General features: G+C 38.3%; 1 pseudogene; it reads left to right on the forward strand.

Moving 5' to 3' along the window:
* Positions 1–434: 434 nt before the first annotated feature.
* Positions 435–2,025, forward strand: LOC126024251 (glyceraldehyde-3-phosphate dehydrogenase-like; annotated as a pseudogene).
* Positions 2,026–8,984: the final 6,959 nt, after the last annotated feature.

The following is an 8,984-nucleotide window of genomic DNA, read 5'->3' on the forward strand; positions in this document are numbered from 1 at the left end:
GGCAGAAGGACAGTGGTTCAAATCCCAGCATCCCATATGGTCCCCTGTGCCTGCAGTAGTGATTTCTGAGCATAGAGCCAGGAGTAACCCCTGAACACTGCAGGGTGTGGCCCAAAAACAAAAAAAAAATTAAAAAAAGATTATAACTACATATAAGGAATACACCTTAACCTATGAATTAGCTGTTAAAATTTTGATAAACTTCTTAAAAATTTTAAGTCAATGGAATTGGTATTAGTGCTTGTTTTTACATAAAAGTATAGATCCTATTGATTTTGTGTGATATTTTTGGGGTTTTTTTATTGATTAAAATTCTATGATCGACAATGCTGTTAATGATGGTTTCTCATGACTAAATATAGATGAATGAATCACCAAGCTTTGTATTTATACACAATAGGATACTATGGATTTTTTCCTATTGCAAAAAAATCATGCAATTTGCAGAAACATTGAGAACTAGAGAATATCATGCTTGTGAAGTAATAAAGAAAAGGATACAGAATTATCTCAGTCATATGTGGAAATTAAAGAAACACAGCAAGAGGCCCTCTCTATTAGACAGAAGTTACTTTTTGCACAATGCCAGGTGGGCCTCTAGGCGACAAGATGGTCAGGTCAGAGTAAGCAAATTTGGCTGTATTGGCAGTTTGATTACCAGGGTAGCCTTTAAGTCTGTCAAGTAGAAATTGCAGCCACCAATTGCCCCATTCATTGATCTCAACTACGTGGTCTATAATTCCAGTATGATTTCACCCACAGTAAGTTCAATGACATAGTCAAGGCTGAAAACGGAAAGCTTGTCATTAATGAAAAGCCCATCTCCTTCTTCCAGGAAAAAGATCACATCTACATCAAATGGTGCTGGAGTCCATTGAAGTCTTCACAACCCTGGAGAAGTCTGAGATTTACTTTAAAGGCGTGCCAAAAATATCGTTATTGCTGCCCCTTCTACCGATGGCCCCATGTTTCTGTGATGGAACAATGTGAACTATGAGAGATATGACAACTCCCTCAAGATTGTCAACAACAGGACTGGAGCGCTAGCACAGTGGTCAGGTTGCTCTTTTTGCATGCGAACAAGCTGTGTTCAAGGCATCATATATGATCCCCTACGCCCTGTGGAATTCCTGAACACAGAGCCAGAACTAACCCCTGAGAACCGCCAGATGTGGCCCAAAAACAAAACAAGAAAAGAAAAAGGCAGAGCAATGCATTCCAGCTCTGCGGTGCCCCTAAGATTAATAGGGAACAGAGCCGGATGCTTCAAGGAAGCCTCATCTGGGTTCAGAAGTTGATGCAAAGCCACTGAGAGTGGAGCAGAGGAGATGTTTGGATCAATTATATTCATTTGTGATAGGCCCCGTGGCTTCCCCTCATCAGCTGCAGTTCCTCCAGAAGCGACCATCCTGACTTCATGAGCAGAGCTCAGGTGTGCCTGTGTTAAAAAATAAAAAATAAATAAGAAATAGTCAGTAACATCTCCTGCACCACCAACTTCTTTCCTCTCACTGCTGCCAAGATCATCAGTGATAACTTTGGCATCAAGAAGGGTCTCCTGACCACAGTCCATGTCATCATTGCCTGCCAAAAGACCAAGCCCTGTCTGAGAAAGTGTGGAGTGATGACTGAGGACTAGCATGAAATATCCATGCTGCCACGAGAAATGCAATGGCTATGTACAAGGTCATCCCAGAGATGAATGGAGAAGTTGACAGCAAGGTCGTCCATGTCCCCATGCCAAATGCCAGACCTGCTCCCTGGAGAAAGCTGCCAAATATGACATTAAAAAGTGGTAAAACAACCCTTGTAGGATACCCTCTCAAGGGTATCCTGGGCTACACTAAAGTCCAAGTTGTCTTCTGCAATTTTAACAGTGACACCCACCATTCCTCCACCTTCAAGGCTGTGGCTGGCATCACCCTCAACAATCACTTTGTTGAACTCATTTCTTTGTTTGACAATGATTTGGGCTATAATATTAGGGTGGTGGATTTCATGACCAATAGGGTCTCCATGAAGTAGGTGCCCAGAAGCACCAGCCCCAGCAAGAGTTCTGAGGAAGAAAAAGACCCTCAGCTATTGGGGAAATTCTTCCCCCCAGTCATTTAACAAACTGAGAATCTCCTGACTTCACCTTTCCATCCCAGTCCCCCTGAAGAAGGGAGGGGCTTAGGAAAACCTGCCTTGTCTTATACTACCTATAAAGCACACACACACACACACACACACACACACACACACACACACACACACACACACACACACACCCCAGTAAAAGATGCACAGCAAGGTAGTGGTAAGAGGTCAAAGGTAACCAATGGGAAGAACTGATCCACATAATTCTGTCACTGTTTTTGAAGTGCTTGTTTTTTTTTGGTACTGTATTCCCTACTCCAAGTCCTAGTCAACTGTGAAGTATCTGGTTAATAAAAATTTTAAGTATGGTATAGAATAAGCTATATATATATATTTATTTATATATTAAGCTATATTTGACTCTGAGAAACAGATTTGTCCCGGAAACTGGATTAAATGCAGTTCTTGAGATTCCAAATTCTCTAAGGTCTGATGAGAGTAAGTCCTTCTGGCTATTGCTGGGTACCTACCAGCCAAAGAACCCTCCTGAGTCATATGAACATGTAGTGAAAATAAAAAAATGATCAGACTGGAACACCAAACCCAAAGTCAATGAGAACAGAATAGATACCCAATCTACAACAAGCTGTAAAGTGGAGACCAGTTACACTAGTATTCTGGGGGGATAAAGGAGAGAGATATGGGAGACATGTTGGGAACAGAAGTGGAGGGAGGACAACATTGGTGGTGGGAATGCCCTTGATTCATTGTCACTATGTACCATAAATAATTCTGTGTAATGTACTTCAGTCACAATAAAAATTTTTTTAAAAATGACTTAAACTAAATCAAACCAAAAAACTGAGGTAAAAGCAGAAGTTCCATGTAGTTTTCTATCCCAATTTATCCCCTGGTCAGTACAGTTTTTGGTTTTTGGCAAATAAATTACATGTACCCATCAAAAAAAAACCCCTCCTGATAATTGTCTCTGGTCCTTTGGTGTAGAACTCACCAATATTCACCATATTCACCCATGACAATTTTTTCTCACTCACTCAACTCACAACCCTGCTGCAACCATACTTGACACTTTCCAGAACCAAAATTTTTAGAAATCATTTTCCCATCAGTGATTTTAAATTTTTTATTTGTGTATGTAGGTTTTCTCAACACAAGTCATTGATTATGCAGTTACTGGTTGTCTATCAAGAAATCTTACAGCTCAAAATCAAAATTTGGACTCAAAATAAAACAAAGACAAGATCTTTAAGGATAATGCCTCGGAAACCTCTGGGCAAAGGGCCCAGAAAGCACAATATGACTTCCAAACCTTTCAAAGGTAATCAAACCCTGCCAGCCTCCTGAGTACCCTGCCTATACCACTGAGAGAGTTTGGATCAAATCATCTCCTACCATACAATCAATATCACTTGGATGCCACCCCTCTGTTCATTGATTCTTACACTGAAATTCAGTCCTTATTTCTGGATCCTCTTGACATTTGTAGAATATTTCCAAACCTCTGAGAGATTTGCTAACCCAAATAGACAAAGACTATTCTTGACAAAGCACTTTAGACTGGCACAAACATTAGAGATAGGCTGAACAAGCTTGGAGGAGCTTCTTTTATAATATGCTCCACAATTCCACAAATTGGGAAAAATGCGACTTGGAAGTCTAAAAACCTTTACCCAAAGCCAAGTTTATGTTTAAATGATTCCCAATGCAGAAATACTAGGCACATTAGTACAGATTCCAGATCCTGCTCTCTCACACACTGTAAGGTTTTGAGAAGACTACTCCACCTCTCTTGGCTTTCAATTGAGTCTAGATGAAATGAGGTTAATAGCCTTGCCCCTTTCTATGATTGTGGGAGCAAAAGTGTTTCACTGTCTCAAATCTGAGCATTGAAGTGTCACTTTCTTATAAAACTAAATCTTCTTTGGCTTTACAGGAGGTCATCAGTCACCTGAATCTGTATTCCCTTACTTTTTCCCTGTGTGTTCCCCCATTTCCCCTCCCCACTGGTATATATTCTTTGTAGCATGTGTTTTATTATCCCTTTGACAAACGACAAGAAATGCCTCTCAATGAGAACAGGCTCCAATATCTGCTTGAGTTGGCCTGATGGATCAAATGTATGCATGAAGCTGGTAGGCTCTCATTTTCTGGATTTGGGGAACCATCTAAACAACACATTTCAAAGTGACAGAGGTGGGAGCTGTGTTCCATCACTATCACTATTAATTTTATCTTTGCTATCCATAGTCCAGATTATTAGATCCATTTGATTAATCTTCCAGAAAGAGAGCTATCATTCCCACTTATATGTAAAGCATTTCTCTCATTTTATTTTTTTCCCCAAAATTTGAGTCTACTGTAACTAAGGCTTCAATTTATACTAGAATTCACTTCAGTCTCAGAATAGTGATGGACATAGAACCCACAGTGGAGTAAATTACTGTCCTTTTTCCTCCTTAAGGATCCTGCTTTAACATAACTTTTCATGTGTGAGATTTATTATCAGGTGTTAGAGAGAGAAAAATTAATGTAAGTGCATATCATACATTCCCAAACAATAACTTTCTTATTCATATAAGCCATTTTTAGGGATTGTTCTCAGCCTGCATAGAAAAATGTTAAAATGCACAAAGAGACTCTCCTTCTTCCTCTTGGATGTGTTTTTGTAGAGTGATCACAGAGAGTGATAGGTATAATGGTCACTGGGTTGAAGTAATATGTTGGGAGAAGCCTAAGCCACTTCATCCTCTTTCTAATAAAGAAAAGCTCTCAAAATTAACAATGATCTTTGCAAAGTGCAGGTAGAAAGTCATGAAAGGGTAAGTGCTAAATTATGAATTCAAAAAATAGATCGTTTAGTTGACATCTATTTTACTAAAATTCAAACATCACTCTGGACAAGAACCAAAAAAAAGTGCAGGGAAATGGAACCATAATTGGACAAAAGAGCTAAGGCAGATGTATGTCATTTGTCTAATAAAAAGAAAGAATTTTGCTTTGTTTTAGAGTACTTGACTTGATGTGGAAGGTCCTTGGTTCAATCCCTAGAACTGCAAAAAAAGGTAAAATAAAATGAAGGAAAATCAAGAGAAAAAGTGTAATAAAAGGGATATCTAGAATATGTCTAAACTTAACTTATTAAAGAATAGAAGCTTAGTATTATTCAATGTGTGATCTGGCAGGAGAATAAAATGATTATGACCATGGAAAGAAGGTTCATCCTTATATAGCAGATTTAGAGCACATTAAACAATCTCAGGAGTCTCTTTAGAGATGTCATGGATGAATACTTAGTAATTTCCAAAATTTGGGAAATAGGAGGGGGTGGATAGAGGGCATCAGAGCAGAGACTCCTCAGAGACAAATGATCAGTCTATAATCTGCTCATTTCTCTGTGTGAAATTGAAAGAGGATTAACCCTGGAGAATGTACAAAATACTGTTTGCACACTTACTTGACACACACAGTATCACACTTCACAAAAAGGTAAAGTGAATCATTTGTTTTGGTTGGTTGTTTGTTTTTACTTGGTTGGTTTGGTTTAGGACCACAACTGATGGTTCTCAAACCTTACTCCTGGCTCTGAACAGAAGAATTATGTCTTGTTGCACAGAGAACCATACGGAATACCAGAGATTAAACCTGGATTCACCTCTCGAAAGACAAGAGTCCTATCCACTGTACTATTTCTCCAGTTCCTAGTGAGTCATTTCTTAGTGTAGTTTGTTCAGTAAAAACATACCCATATGCATTATTCTCTAAAAATCTTAGACAAAATGAAAATAACAATTCTGTGAATACATGTGATTTTTCTTGAGTAAAAACATGGTAGAAACAACTCAACATTAAGAAAAGAAGCCAACATCTAAAGATGTGCTTAAAATAGTGCAAAAAATAAACGCTCAGATATATGAAGTTAATTCAAAATCAGAGTCTATGATGACAGTGTTGATGATGTAGATAATACAAATCTTTTATCTCCATTGAGAAGTATGGTAGGCTCTCATCTGACCTTGGATGCTGGGGAGAAGGGCTGTAACTAGTCTGAGTCCTTTTATTTTCTGAATATCCAGAGTTGCTCTACCAGCTGGCATCAAGAACAAGGAAGTGCTCTTCATTTTCACCAGGTAGACTATTCTAGATCACGTCACGTAAAATCTTTTAACCACCCTCATTAAATCTTAAATTCCCTTTATAGGAGTGATCATTAAAAATTAAATGGTGCCACTTTAAGGTGAAGTTTCCAGCTGTCCTTGGCATGGAAATTGTTTCTCAGTAACTTAGCCTCCATGACAAAGGTTTTACTCCCAGGAGTTTTCCCCTCTGCTACAGCAAGTCTGTGATCTTGTCCCATCTCTGCTGCAGAGCAGCTGCTTTGAAGGATAATTCTGGCTACTATATGTTTCATTAGACACTGTTGGGGAAGCAAATAGCAAGTGTTCTGTGTGAGGTAAGATGAGGTAGAATGTAGAAGGGTAAGAAATGTTAACAGACTTCCCAACAGCAATGCTCCAAGCCATACATTAGTTCTAAAATATAGTAGCAAAAAAAAAAAAACATATTTACTGTAATAGGCACATTTAAAAAAATTGCCCATCATCACTTATTATTAGAAAGATACAAATCAATTTGACGATGAGATCATCTTACAAAACTGAGAATGGCAAATATCAAAAATACTGAGAACAATCTGTGTTGGTTGGGATGTAGTGAAAAGCGGACTTACATACACTGCTGGTGGAAATGCTGTCTGCTTTAACCCCTACAGAAAATACCTGGGCATTTTTTAGTAAGATAAGAATTACCTTACCTTACCTGCCATACAATCCAGAAATTTCACTTTTGAGTAGCTTACTCCCAGGAGGCAACATTATTCATTCAAAAAGACATATGCAAGAGAGATCTCTCTGTATCTGTCCCTTTCATTTTGACTGACTTCAGCCAGCATGGTATTCTTTGACTTCATCCATGTTACTGAAAATTGCAGAATTTTGTTCTTTTTTAGAGTTTCATAGTGTTCTACAGTTTACATATAACACATTGGAAGAGTAGTTAAAGACACGCAATCAATTTAGGTATCTACAGGCAGATGACTGGATTATAAAGATGTGGTGGGATGTAGATATATGGAATATTTTTTATTTTTTATTTAAACACTGGTTACAAGGTTGTTCATAATGCATGTTTTTTATCCACAGAAAAAGTTGTTTATGATTGAATCACTCATACAATGTACAACATTGTGCATGCATTTCTCACCACCAATGTCTTCCTTTAAAACTTCACTAGAGTTTTATTACATCCTGCAAGGTCTCTCCCTTAAGTGAATTCAACCTCATTAGACCTTAATTATGATATTCTAACATATCAAAATAATGTCCACTGGAAAAAATGATAGTTTTATAGTTACATATTAGGAAAACCTATAAAATTGACAAAATATGGTCAGGGCCTATGCATTTCCAAATTTGGGGGGAAGAGAATGGGAAGGAATATGAAGTACAAGAAATACCATAAAAAGAGGTGAAACAAGACAGCAGAAATTTTTCCCTTTGGAATCCCACTCCCTATTCTTATCTGGCTATCTTTTTGTCTTTCTCTTTTTCTTAGACTAACTTTTTACTTTAACTTCAATAGGATTCTTGCCTCCTCTACATTTTTTTAAGCATTTACTCCAATTTTCTGCATAAATATTTAAACTTTACTTAAACACTATAGTTTACAAAGCTATTTATAATACATTTGTTTTGGTTATTCCATGTTCCAACACCACCAGTTTGACCTTTCCTCCTCCACTGTTCTCAGTTTCCACTTCACCCCCCCAAACCTGGCCCCTTAGCAGGCACAAAATGATTTCTGTTATATTGTTGGTACAAGAAAATGGCTAATGGAATTACTGAAAAAATATATCATTAAAAAGAAACTTGTGAAGGATCCAGAGAGATAGTATGGAGGTAGGACATTTGTCTTGCATGCAGAAGGATGATGGTTCTAATCCCAGCATCCCATTGCCTGCCAGGTGCGATTTTTGAGCATAGAGCCAGGAGTAACCCCTGAGTGCTGCCGGGGTGATCCAAAAACAAAACAAAACAAAACAAAACAAAGAAATTAGTGAAATTGTTATATTTCACAGTAAGTTCATTAAAGTCATTGAGGGTTTACTGAGCTGCTTATTGCTAGTTGAGCCTACTGTGTTATTTTTGTCTATTGAGTTTAGATGGCTTCTATGCTATTTTCTCATCTAATTTGGTATACTCCTCTTGTGCTGTCAATATTATAAAATTTGGAGCTGTTGCTTCAAGTTATTTTGGAGCTGTCCCTCCAGGGACTTATGAGGCTACACTCCAGGAACTCTAGGAGTTCTGAACTGGGCCAATGTTGGCTTGGCTTGCATCTCTTCTGAGATTAGTGGTAAAGCTGTTAAGTTGGGCAGTTGCTTATATGGTGAAATCTGTGGGTGTGAGTGTAGCTGCTTGAGGTTTCCAGCAGTAAGGGGGTAAGTGGTGGAATGCTATCTACCCCTGCTCCGAGAATTGGGCTTCTCAGTAGGACATGAAGAATGGAAGTTGAGATATTTGTTTGATTTGTATGGTGAATCTATGGGGTAAGGATTCAGCTGTCAGGGTTTGGCAGGTCAGGAACTCCATCTACCCCTTTCCTGAGGGTGCCCCATAGGTTTTAGCAATTTGGAGTATATCTATTCTGAGATTAGTGATGAAACTTTGGAGCTGGGCAATTTGCTTAGATTGAATGGCTTTTGTTTTCTTCTAATCCTCCCTCTGTCTTTTTAAATAACTACTTGTTTTAAGTATTTCATGAAATACTTCTTGGAGAAACACAAGGGACCAGGAGGTATGCCAGTGTCCTGGCTCCACTCCATGCTT

Source organism: Suncus etruscus, chromosome 12 (assembly GCF_024139225.1).
Source record: "Suncus etruscus isolate mSunEtr1 chromosome 12, mSunEtr1.pri.cur, whole genome shotgun sequence".
In the NCBI taxonomy this organism is placed as follows: Eukaryota; Metazoa; Chordata; class Mammalia; order Eulipotyphla; family Soricidae; genus Suncus; species Suncus etruscus.